The sequence below is a fragment of the Balaenoptera physalus genome (assembly GCF_965194825.1).
Source record: "Balaenoptera physalus genome assembly, chromosome: 6".
Classification (NCBI taxonomy): domain Eukaryota; kingdom Metazoa; phylum Chordata; class Mammalia; order Artiodactyla; family Balaenopteridae; genus Balaenoptera; species Balaenoptera physalus.
In genome coordinates, this window is record NC_138885.1 from 136357663 (window position 1) to 136373411 (window position 15749).

The 15749-nt window shown below is 49.8% G+C and overlaps 2 long non-coding RNA genes across 3 annotated transcripts; one reads left to right on the plus strand and one right to left on the minus strand.

Annotated features, from left to right (window-relative positions):
- Positions 1 to 391: 391 nt before the first annotated feature.
- Positions 392 to 2218, minus strand: LOC309662675. The gene is made up of 2 exons (XR_014264883.1): positions 2111 to 2218; positions 392 to 647 (listed from the first exon to the last, which is right to left on the minus strand). It is a non-coding gene; the product is annotated as an uncharacterized lncRNA (long non-coding RNA).
- On the plus strand, positions 705 to 12973 carry LOC309662674. 2 transcript variants are annotated; one of them, XR_014264881.1, is made up of 3 exons: positions 705 to 4104; positions 5364 to 5635; positions 6989 to 12973. It is a non-coding gene; the product is annotated as an uncharacterized lncRNA (long non-coding RNA). The 2 variants fall into 2 exon arrangements; XR_014264882.1 differs by having other exon boundaries at positions 5774 to 12972.
- Positions 12974 to 15749: the final 2776 nt, after the last annotated feature.

Consider the following 15749-nt stretch of genomic DNA (forward strand, 5'->3'; position numbering starts at 1 on the left):
CTACCCCCTACCCCCATGTGTACACTTCTCCTGCTCTACTGAAAGATGGCCTCACTTTCAGTCTACCTCAAAACCAGCTGCATCTATGTGGCAGAGATTGCTGGTTTTCCTTCATTGTCTCCATCTGTGATAACAGACCCACAGTTCTAGCTGGAGACTTGAATTCTCTGAATAGGTCTTCATTTCCCAGACTTCTTACAGCTCGATGTGGCCGTTTACCATAGCTCCTTCCTGAAATCCCATTGAAGTTACAGGGAATTTTAATTTTTTAAAAAGGCATAAATCCACTAGGATGACTAGAAATAGCAACAAAATTTTGGAACCTCTCAAGAAAATAGATGAATGGTAACTGACTTAGAAATACCGGAGGAGACAACGTTGTAAAAAAGAATTGAGAGCATCTGAGAATCTGATTTTATTGCAAAGCTCCCAGAGGCTCTGGGATTGGCAGTTCCAGGTGCCTCTAGAAGTGGATGTGAAAGAGTGAAAGCAGGAGGGCTGGCTGAAGGCCCGTTTCAGAAGCAGTTACAACTCTCCAGTCCACACAGTTGGGCAGTTGTTCCTGCCCCAGCCCGGCGGGAGACTGAGGGAGGCGAGACATCGGCCTTCAGTATGTAAAATCCTCAGCTCAGGAAACAGGCTGTATCCTCCAGGCAGGAAATAAAGGAGAAAGAGACTTCTTGAGAGATCTCACCAGCCTAAAAGGAAACACCTAAAGATACCAGTACTGAATGTGGCCAAAGAAAATCACACACTTCTAACAGTGGAGTCCAGTAAATAATTCAAGAAAATTCTGAGAATGAAGGCTGTGTTTCCAAATTACAAGGACTGGCCAAGTACTGACCACGGCTGGTGACCAGCCACGGCACATCACTGTGGAATTTCAGAATGCTGGGGAGAAAAGATTCTATAACTTCTGGAGCGGATAAACAGGACACATACAAAGTATCAGGAATCAAAATAGCTTTGGAATCCTCAAATGTCACATTGGGTAACAGAGGAATCGGGACCTTTCAGAATTCTGAAGGAAATGCAAATAAAAGTCATGCTCAAAAGACTTGTAGTTTCTTTAAAAATGTATGTTCCATACACCCTTTCTTAAGAAACTATTAGAGGATGTACTCTTCCAGAACAAAGGGGTAAACCAAGCAAGAAGAAAACCTGGTGTTCAGGAACTGTGGATCCAACACAAAGAGGCGAGGTGACTCCCAGGAGCACGGTGAGAGCCCTGAGGATGACAGCTGTGCGTCAGGCACAGAAGGCACCCCGTCTAAGACTAGGTGTGAGGGGCCGAGGCCCCAGAGGAGACGCCTTAACTATTAGAATGCCTGTTGTCTCTGAACATGTTTACATAGGAGTTGGGATTGATTGATTGACAAGTACCTAGGAAACCAAGGGACATAACTCCAAGGAAAACAAAAGGTTGGGCAAGAAAGAAAAAGTCACCACGGTAATACTAGATGCCTCAGCTGTGATTAGTATTTACACAGTCCTAATAACATGCACCTACTACCATAAACGCTACTGCGGGGATGGAGGGTGGGGAAGTGTGGGTGGGCGAAAGCTAAATAATAAAGAGCAGAATTCATTACAACCAACAGAGGGCAGCAACAAAGCCCAAAGCTGCTTCTTTCTAAGGAAAAAATTGACACATCTCCAGAGAGACTAATCAAGACAAAAAGGACATACAAATCATTTAAAAATTTAAAAGGGCAATTTTATAGGTCATATACAAAGATAAGAGGGTATATTATAAACAACTTTATGATAGTAAATGTGAAAATTTAGAGGAAATGGACACATTCCTAGAAAATAGAATTTACCTAATTTACGGAAGTACTCGGACAGCCGCGGGGGCAGCTACTGCCGGAAAGGAAGTGGCATTTGAGTACTTGACGCGGAAATCTTGGCGCGTCTCCTTTAAGAGGAGGTGAAGCCCCGCCCCACGTGAGAACGCCATTTCTCAGCGCCCGTTGTGATGTACGTCACGACGGTGGAGGGCCAATGAGGGCCCGGGAGGGGGGGCGTTCCTGTGCGTGTGGACGAGGTGGGGGCGGGACTTCCGGGACGGTCCTCCTGGGATCCCGTCGGCTCGGGGGTCGGCCCTCACCCGAAGGACCCGAGAGCTGGGTGGGGCGGTCCTGGAGGATTCTCGGCTGGGGCTCCCTTGGCGGCAGGGCCGCGTGGTCTCCGAGGATGTGGCCTGTGCTTCTCCCAGGAGGAGTGGCCCGGCGCCTGCTGCGTGGAGGTTGGATGTGGGGGAACTTGGCACCTGCGGCCCCGGGGTGGTCGGTGTGGAGTAGAGCGGGAGGCACCGGCCGAGCGGGGCGCTTTTGTAAGCGCGTCTCAGGTCAGGACGCTCCTCGCAGGTCCGTCTGCTTGGGCGCGTCCCCTGAGATGTGTGGCCCAGGCTGGAAAGACGAGTTGCTCCTGGCTGAGCACCGGGGAGCCCCGCGGGCAGAAGCTGCAGTGAGGAGGCGAGTGGGAGAGCCTTCGGCCTCAGCGCTCCCGGCCCCAAAGCAGCTCAGCCGAGAGAAACCCAGCAGAGGCGGGCAGGGTAGGGCCTCGTGGCGAGGCACTGTGGAGTCCACGTGTCAGAGAAGCCCTCAGTGTGCGGGGAGGACGGGTCTCCGCCAGCGCCGGCCTCCTCCGGCACCAGGACGGGGAAGGCCGGCAGGAGCGCCGCAGGCTGGGAGGCCGCTCACCCCGAACAGTACGGCAAGTGGGAGGGAGCCTACGGCCGCCACACCGGGGCAGGTCTGAGTGCAGGTAATCCCCGCCTCTTTCAACGGCGGAGAATCCACGCTGGAGAAGAGCCTTATGAGTGCAGCCACCGTGGGAAGGATGCATTCAGCGAAGGATACACGCTTGTTTGGCACCAGAAGGTTCACAGCAGAAAGGCCTGGGACTTCCCTGGCGGTCCGGTGGTTAAGACTCCGCGCTTCCACTGCAGGGGGCACGGGTTCGATCCCTGGTCGGGGAACTAAGATCCCCGCAAGCCGAAGGGCGCAGCACCGCCCCCGCCCTCCCCCTCCCAAAAAAAGCCTGATAAGTGCAGTAATATCAGAGAACCTTTAGCGACATCTCTAAGCTCAGTTGGCATCAGAAAGTTTATACTAGAGAAAGTCCCTTTGAATGCATGGAATGAAAGCATTTTGCCAAAGGTGTGCTCTGATTTACACTGGAAAGTTCACAGCCCAGGAAAGTGTTAGGAGTGCAGCAAACGTGGGAAAACCTCCTGCCAAAACGTCAAGCTTGTGCTGCATGGAAGTCTGTTGAGTATGCCCAGTGTGAGAAAGCGTTAAGCTGCAGGTCCAGCCTCATTCACGCCTGGCAGGTTCACCCTCGAGGAAGACCTCATGGATGCAGAGATGGGGGAGGCCTTCCACCCGAGAGGCTTCTTCATTCAGCAGCAGAACGTTTGCCGTAGAGAGGCCTATGAGTGCGGCCGATGTGAGAAAACCTTCAGTCAAGGGCCTCACCTCGTAAAGCATCAGGAAGTTCATGCTGGGGAAAGGCCTTAAGCGTGCAGGGAACGTGCTCTCTCCTCGTTCAGCGGAACAGGACGCGCGCCAGAGATGAGCTGCGGGAGCCTCTGTGAGGATGCCCTTGGCTGGAAGTTGAGCTTCATGGGGTCGAACGGGATATTCCTGACGAGTGCTAGGTGTGTGGGGAGATTTCGGGCGCTCTCGCCTGCCCGGGGCCCTTGCCAGAGTTCTCTCGCTGTCAGTGCCCGTGGCAGAAGCCATCTCACCACTCTGCCAGCTGGGAGGGACTCGTCACCTGTGCTCGTTCCAGGCCCTGGAGGGACCCATGAGCAGCCTGGCCTGTTGATGGGCCTCATCTCCTTCCTGACTAGTTAGGGCGTGGGTGTGACCCAGCACTGGCTAGGAGGACCTCAGCTGGGCCCTTTCTGTGGCTCTCAGGGATGGTTTACCTTTTTTCAGGGACATTGTTGGCCTCATGTGACTCGATGGATTTGTCCAGCTTCCAAGTCAGACTTCCAGGGGAACTGCCTGCCTCCCATTATTCTGCTGGGTGTGGAAATAAAGTCCTTGTTACTGAAGCCACCTTGAACCTGGGGATATCGGCTTACTGTGTAGGGTGAGTTGAGAACAGGATTGGGGGGTCTGCCAGCGTTAAGGGGGCGGGTGGGGAAGGGGAGAGAAAATGACAGGGAAGAGCTCTGTCTCATTTTGGCTTAGTTTGTATTGCTGCCCAAGACCTTCAGGGAATGACTGAAGCTTAGTGGGCTTAATCCCATGGCCTGGAAAGCAGGATTATTTTTGGACACAGAGATCACGCTGAGGAGGGGTGGTTGGTGTGACAGCCCAGTGCATCTCAGAGCCGTATGAGTTTGGTCCCTTGTATCCAGGGGGTGTCCCACATTGCCCAGCACTGCTGAGGGGAAGCTTTTTCCCGGCACCTCTCTAGGAGCCTCGTCTCCTGAAGTTAAGAACCCGGTAGGCATGTGTCATCGACCCTAAGACCTACAGGGGCCATGTAGGAGCCATAATTAGTGCAGAAACACTAGGCGTGATAGTAGGGAACAGGGGAGACTGGCAAAGTTAGGGGGCAGTGCGCCCCTTTTAAACACATGTTCACAAGTGTGCTGGTAACTCTGGCTCTGAAAAATGAGAGTGTACAGAAATTCTCCAGGCCTCCAGATGCGTGTCTCTCCAAGCTTACTGTCAGCACATAATCTAAAGGTTCTGTAGTGGTTGCACCTCCTCTAGGGCCGAGAGGTTCACTGGGTTGCCCTGGGCTGCTGGGCCAAGGCTGGTGGGCAGGAAACCACCTGTTGGCGTGCCAGAGAAATTCTCTGGGAAGCTGCTTGCAGGGGGTTCCGTTGAACCTGGTGGGAAGCTGGCGGGAGCAGGATGGACTCCCGGGGAAAGCTGGGAGGCTGCCTGTGGGGAAGTTGAAGTTTCTGGGAAGCCCGTTAGGATACCTGAGGAGCTCAACCAGGAAGCTGCCTGCTGGGTGCCGCTGACACTGCAGCAGGTACGCTCCACCGGTGTCTCGTATGCCAGCCAGGTGCCTAGGGGGTTAGAAAGAAGGGAGGCACTGTGGAACTATGAAGAGAAACCCCCCTCTTCCCAGCATCCCTCCAGCACCCTCTCCTGACCAGCTTAACATCGTCCCAGTTCCAGTATCACAGCTGAGCGGTTGAGCTGGGACTTGGGAAGGCTTGGGGGAGGGGTCTCAGACCCAGCCTCCCCTGCAGTCAAGGGGTCTGGCCTGTGAAGTGACTTGGGTCTGAGAACCGGGTGAGAGGCAGTTCCTAGCCACAGTTGTGACTCAGGTCAGGGTTTTGGCTCTTAGGCCTAAAGGTTTTTTTTTTTTGTCCCCCTGTTTTATAGATCAGTCAGTGCTCTAATTCTTAGGGGCACCGTGTTCAGTGAACCACTGTTAAAGATCCCTGGGGACCAAGGTGTTTTGATTGCGGGTACACATCTGCTGTCTTTCTTGGTGGATGCACCCGCCTTGCCTTTGGTGGTCGATGCCTGCCGTTTGGCCTCTGCTCCCCTGGAATCCCATCGTCTCCATTGAAACCGGGGAGCCCACGTCAGCGGCAGCATCCCCACCATCACGCATGCCGTCAAGGAGAACAGTCGCGAAGCTTTCCGAGGAGGTGAGTGCTCCTCTCACTAATGTGTTTCTCGGAGCCCGAGTGAAAGGAGCCTCTTCTGGGTCTTGCGAAGTCCGTAGTTGGGAGGGAGGTGTGCAGGTCACACGGGATGAATCGAGTCCAACATTCCCCTCTCCCTAGGCCTTTGGATTCCCTCCTCCATGCCAGGGAAGCTCTGGCATCTCAACCTAGCTAAACGTAGGCCATTTTTGAGGATAAGTCTCAGTCAAACAGTCAGGTATGTTGTTTAGAAACACCTCCAGCTGCTCAAGTGAGTGCATTAAATCTGGACTCTAGTCCCTTTACCATCATCCATAAATTTGGCCTGATCTAGTGTTATGTTCCACCCTCCGTGGTCTGACACCCTTAGAATCCACTTCACACGTGTTTCCCGTATTTCTGGTATATATTAGAAAAGACTTGCTCATTTTCTAGGTGGGTAAGCTAGCCTTCCCGGAGCATTGTGTATTCCTGTCCCACTGGAGCATGCTGTGATTTGACCTTAGTCATGTGTCTGGTGGCAACGGGGGTAGTTGTGCTGGGTCTTGAGAATAGGTGTCCCTTTTCAAGGCATCTCCCCTTGGCAAGAGTGTCACCGGATTTTCAAGCAAAGGAAGATGCCACGGACAAACGACCTCTACTGGTGAGGGAGGCTTAGAACAACTTGGGGTTTTAAGATGATCAGTTCCCTGGATCTAACCAGATGTCCCCACTCCCAGTTTCATGCTCCCACCCTTTCTCAGTCAGTGCCTGACTTTCCCTTGAGATACTGGTGAGACTGGATCTAGCTGTTCACAAGCAATACAATGAACTTTTCTGTATGATTTTTAGAAATAACAGCCCTATGACTGCAAGAAAAGAAAGAGGTTCTTTATTGAAGTATTCTGGTTCTGTTACTTGTCCTGAGAGTTAAGTCACCATGACTTGTCATTTTCTCTCTATATGCACTCCAGTGCACTCAAAGCTCTATCCCATACAGTACTTCCTGTAGTCATCTTTACTACCATTTAAAAAAAAAAAAAAAAAAAGTTCAGTAGCCGCAGGCGCTCCAAGTCACTTGCTTCAGTTAGCACTTCATCACAAGCAACCAAAGGCGAAGGCTTCATGACTTCTGTTGCTGGTGCGTGGGGGCATGCCGTGGGTTACCAGCTTCCCGTTTCCCGCTGGCAATGAGCTCAACGCTGCTTAAGCTTGAAATCACAACCGATCAATTCCCAGATCCCACTCTGCAAGTCTGTCTCCTGTGGTCACTCCCAGTACCAGTTCTGTATCAGTCAGGGTCCGGTCCAGCAGACAGTAACCACACAATAATATGAGCAAGGAAGGTTTGAGATAAGGATTATTAACTATTTCCAGGGAGATAAAAGAGCATTTGAAGGAATACCCCAAGGGAGGGTACCCACGGAAGGAACAAGTGTGGAAGGCAAGGAGCCCTCCCTAAGGCTGGGCTGACACCTTGTTGGAGATGGTGGTGGTGTTCTAACTCAACAGACGGCAGAAAAGTTCTCAGGGTTGATCTGGGCCAGAGTTGGTCCGTATGACTGATGGGCAAGAGCTCTGAGCTAGTGGAAGGCGGGACCCTCTATCCCCAGCGCCCCCCCTCCCACACTGGGGTGCCTACGTGATTCACCTGGAAGCTGCCCTGGGGAAGGGAGGTGCTGTCAACTTTGCTTAGAAGCCTGCTGGGTCGTGGCTGGGCTTGCTGGTGAGCTGCTGAGAAGCCCTCCGGGGAGTGCCCTTGAACCCTCTGGAAACTGCTTACAGGGGTGCCACTGAGCTCCCCACCAGGAAGCCACTTCAGGTGCCCTGAAGCTCACTGGGAGGCGAGCTCCTGGGTACACAGCGCCCCAGCCAAGCACCCGGGGAACAAGGAGGAGAAACTTGCTCTTCCAGTGTCCCTCCAGCTCCCTCTACCGACAGAACCTGACATTGCGCCAGCTGCAAGGAAGACGTGGTCTGGACCAGAAGCAGGACAGTGGGAAGTGGTGTCAGGGCTGAGAGGCCACGCGTTTACCACCGGCACAACCGAAGTCGTGTTATGACGCTAGCCCACCCTCGATGGCAAAACCCAGCAAAGACAGCAGGAGAAAAAGAATACTGGTCTGTGTCACATGTGCATGGATGCAAAATGCTAAAGAAATCTCAGAAAACTGGATTTAGCAATATATAAACTATAATGCACTAAGACCATCTTGGGTTTATATTGGTGTCCGCTGGCTCTCCACCGAAATCTGTGCTCTTCTTTCATAGTATGGGGCTGTCACCGTGAAGCACCCAGCTGTGACCAGGTGACCTCATCAGTGGAGTGCTGCCTCCAGGCTAAGGCTTTTAGGAAGAGAGCATGTGGGCCTCCTCCCCGTCTCTTTCCCGGTGGTGGGGTGGTGCGGATGATGACTGGCCCCTTGGGGATGGAGGAGTTACCAGGTGGTGGCGTGTGAAGAGCTTCCTGCCAATCCAGCTTCCATCCTGGGCTAAACAGATGATAAACTTCTCATGTTTTGAGCTAGTGCCCACTTCGGCTTAGGTATGTATTGTGTATGTGTGTGTTTTAGCCTTACCTAGCCATATTTATAAGTTATATAGTTCACTATATTTACAACTTATTAAGGGATAAAAATGATCATGTTAACAGATGAAAAAGTGTTTAATAAAAAACCCCTGGCAACGAGGAGTGGAAGGGAATGTCTTTGTTCTGACACAGGTTATTTATAAAAAACCCACAGCAAGCATTACAACTAACGGTGAAAAATTTAAAGCTTTACTTTTGAGTTGGGTCCACTAAGGCAATTAGCAACCAAACAAACTAAACAAATGATATAAGAATTAGAAAAGTGAAAACAGAACTTATTTGACAATGTAAGTGTAGAAAATCCAAAATTACTTACAGGTACATTTTTAGGTTAATAAGGAAGTTTTTAAAGTTGTTGAATACATAATCAACTATAAAACCAATTGCATTCTGTGCACCAAAACCAGAAAATTAGAAATTAAGACTTAAAAAGGTGCAATTTACAATGGCATAAAAATCAAGTACACAGGAATATGTATAACAAAAGACACGTAAGAAAACTTTGGGAAACATGAGAGAAGAACCAAATAAGGAGGCTATATAAAAGATGTCAAATTTCTGCACATTGACCTGTAGATTTAATGCAATCCTGATAAAGATCCTTACATGTTTCTTTTTGAATTTGAAAAGACAGTTCTAATAATTATATGGCAACGTAAAAGGATGAAGCTGGTCAACAGGTTCTGGAAGAAAAAGGAGATGCTGAGAGATCTTGCTCTACCAGATTTCAAGACTTAGTATAAAGCTAAAGAGAGAGAATGGGGTTATGTACAAGGGGAGACAAATGGCCAGAACAAAGAACCAGAAATAGATCAATGTGTATGTGTTTGTGCTTGATTTATGATGAAACAGACCCTGCAGAACAACGGGAGAAATGGTCTGTTGAATAATAATGTTGGGACAATGGGGATCGATATTCACGCACACACACACGAAAATGGATCTCCACATTTCACCATACTAAAATGTCAATTCCAGGTGCATTTATTGATAGACACGAGAATGGCCACAAAAAAAAAAATGCAGATAAAATAGGGAAATCTTCATGACCTCAGAGTCTTAAAAAAGACACAGAATTCGTAAGCCACAAAGAAAAGATTGATAAATTAATCTGCATTAAAATGAAGAAGTTCTGTTCATCAAAAGACACTATATAAAGTGAATGAAAGACAAATCACTTAAGTGGGAGAAGATATTTGGGATGAGACAAAGGTCTTACATCTAGAATAAGTAAATAATTTTCTACAAATCAATAAAAAAAGACTGATAACCAAATAGAAAAGACCTGAACAGGAACTTCATAAAAGAGGAAATCCAAATGGCCAACAGACACATGAAAAGTGTTCCACTTCAGTAGTAATCAGGGAAATGCAAGTGAAAACCACAGTGGGAATCCAGTACATAACAGATGGGCAAAAAGTCAGGAGTCGTCACTATTGGTGGAAATGTAAAATGGCCCTAGCACTTTGGAAAACAGTGCGGTAGTTTCTTAAAAAGTTAAACATACACCTACCATAGGACCCAGCGATTCCACTCCTAGGGATTTACCCCAAAGAAATGAAAACATTTGTCCATACAAAGACTTGTATACAAATATTCATATTTATTCATAACAGTCCCAAACTGGAAAAATCTCAGTATCTATCAAGGAGAGGAGCTAAACTGTGGTACACCCATATAGTGGAGTACTGCCCAGCACGGAAAGGAACGGACTAGTGATACTGCGACAACATGAACCGTGAAAACGTGCTCGGCGACAGAAGCCAGACACAAAAGGCCACATGTTGTATGAGTCCCTTTATATAAAATTTTAGAAAATGCAAACTATGGTGACAGAAAGCCGCCCCGCCTTGCCTGGCGTGGGGCGGTGGAGAGGTGCAGGAGAGAGGGGTCACCAAGGAGCTTGTGGCTATGTTCACTGCCTGGAGTGTGGTGATGGGGTGCACGTGTGTCAGGTGTATCCATCTGTGCACTTTAAATGTGTGCAGTTTACTGTTAAGTCGGTTTATCTCTCAGTAGAGCTGTGAAACCAAACCCCTTGTATTCAGTCAGCAAGAAGAAAAATAAAGCCACACAATCCCGTGCCTTCGGCATGATTGGAAAACTGAGAGTAGTACAAACTGCCGATTACTTTTAAGTAAAACCCTACAAGTTTCCAGTGAACCTATTTCTCAAGTTCTGACTGCTGCCCCTGGTGGGTGTTCTGGCTTGTGGGGGGTCGGGGGGGTTCCAAGTCCTCCACTTCTAGCTCCATCTGCCGTCCCCTCCCCACCGTGGCCGAGGAGAGAGGCCGCCTCCACTGGGCACGGTTCTCCTGGGTGTGCAGACGTTCCACTCCCTGTATCTCCACCTGTGGCCTCCCCGCCTCCCCCTTGCTGTTTGTGCCCCTGCCCTTCTCGGGCCTCTGCGTGCCACAGTCTCTTGATGCTGGCCACACCCTGACACCTTCAGATGGTCCATGCAGGTCCCTGAAACGCCCTTGGCCCCCTAGGATGAGGGCTCCGTCGCGCGTGGGGCGGAGGTGTGGCCTGGCAGACTCTGGAAGCCTGCGGGGGTGTGTTCGGGGCACCGGGACGGGACTGGTGTCCCAGGAGGAGGGAAGTGGCTTTTCGAGAGTGTGCAGTCATGAGATTCTGTGGGTTCAGAATGGCTGGGGTGCTGGGGCAGAGGAGCGGAGACTGAAGCGGGATGGAGCACGAGAGAGCGTGCCGTGGAGATGAGTTTAGATTTTAGCCTGCAGACCGATGTTTCTCGGCGTGTGCCTTTGGGGGCCCCTCCAAGAACCACCAAAGAGGGCTGGCAAATTCATAAAGAAAACCAGTGAACCGGCATTGATTGCATTCCTTTCACACGTTTGAAGTGTGTGTCAGATTATGGTCTTCACAGGAGTCCTGGTCTTAACGATCATATCCTGAAGGTTTCACAGGGCTGCAAAGCAAGGCTTGTGTTAGCTCCCGGGGGCTACCATCCGGGCAACAGAGTACAGTTTATCTGGGCTTCGTATTTTCATGTAACTTACCAATTATTGTTTATGCTTAAGTTTTCAGTTAAAAATTCTTTCTATTGTGTTGTGATAGCCAGAATAATGGCTCTCCCAAAGTGTCCGTGCTCTAATCCCTGAAACCTGTGAATATGTTACCTAGTAGGGCAGAAAGAACTTTGCCGATGGCATTAAATTAAGGATCTTGCCATGGGGAGGTTATCCTGGATTTTGTCCTTATAAGAGGGAGGCAGGAGGGTCAAGGCGGAGCTGTAATGACAAAGCAGAGGCTGGGGTGATGCACCCATGAGCCGCCTCAAGAAGCTGCAAAAGACGAGGCAGGGTGTCTGGCCCTCTTGCCTGGGAGAACTCAAAGGGGTTAACTCAGAGCTTCTTTATCAAATATTTTTAGTTGATACATGATGGGATGTGGAAGAATCTCTGTCCCAAGGACATGTCATCGAATAGTTTGCTTTCGACTTGGATTTAGCCTTGATGTGCGGACTGTGAGTCAGCCAGAGGCGTGTACTCAGAACATGTTTGAAGAGGGACAATTGGAACTTCTGGTCCTGTTTATTATTGAAAATTTATGCTCCAGGAGGATGCGAGATGTGCTGAAAAAGGTATGTGGGGACCCGTGCTGACGGCAAGTGGTGAGGAGGGCGCTGCTGCATGGGTGGGGGTCCACACTCCCTCCACGGCGGCTTTGTTTGGAGCGGGCAGCCGGCCCTGACGTTGGCCAGGAACTGCAGTGAGCACGTCTGCTGTGTGCTGCAGGCGGGCGCGCAAGGCTGTGTCCTGCACATCGATGTACACGAAGGTCCAGGGCAAGGTGCTCGTGGGTGTAAACACATGTACTGATGACACGAGTAAAGCCTATTCCGTGGTTTCAAGTGGCTTATCCTTGGGCCGAGGACAGAGGGCAAATGATTTAACGGCCTTTTTTACATGCATCGGGGACGTGACCCCACTGTGAGCGTCGGGGCATGGCGGCCCCAGCATGAGGACACTGGCTTTGACCCTCCTGGTCGGAGAAGGCCCTGGGCTCAGCCTGGCTTCCACCACAAGCACTGAGGCTCAGGGAGGAGGGGGCGTGGCCCGCCGTGGTCACGCCCCCCCCACGTGGCGGCGGGGACTGAGCCAGGGTCTCAGCTCTGCACGTCTGTTTGCGCCTGGATGTCGGTCGCAGTGCCTTCCCGGCCAAAGAAGAGGCTGTTCTTTGGGGAAGTAAGTTGCAGTAGCAACTGGTGTTTTCTGGGGAAACCAGTGCCCTTTGTTCTGAAGGGGCCGCCCATTCATTTGCTGTGTATCCTTGGCCCCTCGTACAGGGCCTGGCTTCCGGTAGGTGCCTCATAAATACTGGTGAATGATGTATTTCAGCAAAAGTGAAATCATTTTGTGGATTGAAATAGCTTCCGGAGAGCCCCTCGCTGAGACCCTGATGTGCAGGCTGTCTGGCCCCGGGTGACTGTGCACCAGTGGGTCCCCCGAGGCTCCCTCTCCCCCCGGGTCTCCTATCTGGGGTGTCTGGCTTCACCGCCAGCAGCCTTGGGGAGGGGGCTTGGAAAGTGTGCATCTATGGTTTTGAAATCCAAATGTGATATGCATACTATTTCAGAAGGAGCGTGAGCCAAGCTGTGGTGGGCTGTGGGTTCGAGGGCGGCTCTAGGGCACCAAGGGGCCCAGGACATGGGAGAGCTCGAGTTTCACGGTCTGTAAAACCCAAGCGGGGGACTAACCTGGTGGCGCAGTGGTTGAGAATCTGCCTGCCAATGCAGGGGACACAGGTTCAAGCCCTGGTCTGGGAAGATCCCACGTGCTGCAGAGCAGCTAAGCCCATGCGCCAAACTACTGAGCCTGCGCTCTAGAGCTCGCACACCACAACTACTGAGCCCACGTGACACAACTACTGAAGCCCGTGAGCCCTAGAGCCCATGCTCTGCAACAAGAGAAGCCACCACAATGAGAAGCCCACGCACCGCAACGAAGAGTAGCCCCCACTCGCCGCAACTAGAGAAAGCCCACGTGCAGCAAGGAAGACCTAACGCAGCCAAAAATAAATAAATATATTAAAAAAAAGAAAAAAAACCCATATGGAATTCCAGGTGTGCGAGATAAAACCACACTTAACGTGCATGTAACGGCCAGGGTGGGCGACTTGAGGACAGACCTCGAAAAGCCTGGTGGACCAGCGTTGCCAATTTCAGCTTGCTCCCACCTCCCCCATCCGTTGCTATGGCAATGCAGGGAAGGCCCCCAGCCCCATGCCCGGCACATGGCAGGGGTTCAGAGAACGTTGTGGAAGGGAAGAATCTGCTAAACAGGGCTTGGGTGGGTGCACATTGACCCCTTGCATCACCTCCTGCCCCGCTTCTCCCCTTCCGTCTTCCCCGTGTCCACCCCTGGCGGCTCCAGCATCAGCTGGGAGAGCATCCCGCCTCCTGTCTGCTCTGCTCCATCCTCCCCCACAGCTGGAAGGAGCTTTCCCGAATGTGGCTCCGCCTCCCACCTGCCCATGTAAATTTCGTCATCTCCAGCTCTGATGTGGCCCCACTGCCCCCACCCCCACCCCCTGGTCACATGGAGCCGCTTCGTTTCCCCCTCCACCCCCCATGTGCCATGCTCCTTCTCACAAGCTGTGCTGGAAACCTCTTGGGGCTGCCCCCGCCCCGAGATGCCACGTCTGCTGGGAAGCCTTCCCTTCCCTCCCAGCTAAACGCTGCCCCCTGTGCTCCCCAAGGCCTGTGACCTCACCCCTGAACATTTGTCTTAAGGGTCTGAGTACAGGCTTTGGTCTTCACGTCTGCGCCGTGAATGTGTGTAGATCAGGGCTGGGGGCATGTGCTCAGGGGGTCTGCATTATACAACCCCCCACCCCAGCTGGCCTCTGCAGGGCGGTAGCTCTAAAGCTTTTCGTTTCTTCTGTAGGGTCCCTGGGAGCAGATAAGTTTTACCCTTATGAATTAAAACTTAACCCTCAAACTTCCTCATCTATGGAAATGGGACGTTTCTGAAGAAGGACTTTATTTATTGTTTAATACGTGCCGACACGAGATGGTGGGTCCCTTGTCAGGTTCTTGCTGAGAGAGGATGAGGTTCCAGGAGAGCTGTTTTTCTGTCCTATAGATGCTGATGATTTAAGGCCTATAGGGTTGCCAGGCGATACAGGATGCCCTGTTAAATTTGAATTTCAGATAAACAGCAACTAATTTTTAGTATAACTACATCCCATGTAATATTTAAATTTAACTGGACACCCCATATTTTTATTTGCTAGATCTGGCAATTCTATTTGGAATAAACTTGGGGATAAAATTAAAGTTTTTATGAGTATGTAATTCTGTCCGTGGGAAATCTGACCTATAAATAGGGATGGTGAGTATTTTGAGAAGCAAACAAAGTAATCAGAGAGACATTGTTTTTTATTTATGAAACCTGAATAAAACTCTTCTAAATTAGCTTCAAAAAAATTAAAAAAGTATCAGCTGTTTCCCAGGTGCTCACCATCCACGCCTCTGATAATGATAACCATTGAAAAGGCCTGAAAAAACGTGACTATTTAACAGAATATCTTCCTAAAGCCTGATGTATTGTATTTACCTATATTTTTACCTTTTGTTGTTCAGTTTTCCCTCCTGATGTTCCAAGATCCTTCTTTTACCATTTCCTTTCCATTTCAAGATCTTCCTTTAGTCATTCTTTAGGGCAGGTCTGCTGGTGACAGATTCTCTTAGTTTTCCTTCATCTGAGACTGTCTTGGTTCCTCCTTCATTTCTGAAAGGTATTTTCACTGGCACTTTTGTTCAGCACCTGACAAATATCATCCCACTTCCTGTGGCCTCCGTGGTTGCTGATGAGAAATCGTGTCCTTGAAGTCATTTTTCTCATTTAGGTAACATGTTCTCTCTTGCTGCCTTCAAGATTTTTCTTTGTCCTTAGTTTTCAGAAGTTTCATCATGATGTGTTTTGGTGCAGAGTTCTTTGGGTTTATCCTTTTTGGTCCTTGTTTAGCTTCTTGAATCTGTAGGCTTGTTGTTTTTTGCCAAATTTGGGAAAATTTCAGCGATTGTCTCTTTGAGGATTTGTCAGTCCCCCCTTCTTTCCAGGTCTCTGATGACATGAATGTTGCTTCTTTCGTTATAGTCCCACAGGCCCCTCAGGCTCTGTTATTATTATTTTTTTTAGTATTTTTTCCCTCTTGTTAAGATTGGTAATTTCTGTTGTTCTCCCAGTTCACCAGTTATTTCCTCTGCCTTCTCTATTCTGCTGTGGAGCCATCCAGTGGTTTAAAAAAAACCCTCAAAACTTTGGTTATTATACTATTCAGTTCTAAAATTTCCATTTGTTTCTTCTTCATATCTTCTGTTTATTTGCTGAGGTGTCCATTTTTTCACTTATTTCCAGTGTATTTATAGTTCCTTGTTTAAGCATGGTTATGATGACTGCTTTAAAATCCTCGTCAGATAATTCCAGCACATGTGTCATCTTGGCGTTGGCATCTGTTGACTATCTTTTCTCATTCAAGTTGAGATTTCCTTGGTATGACTCGTGATTTTCAGTTGTATCCC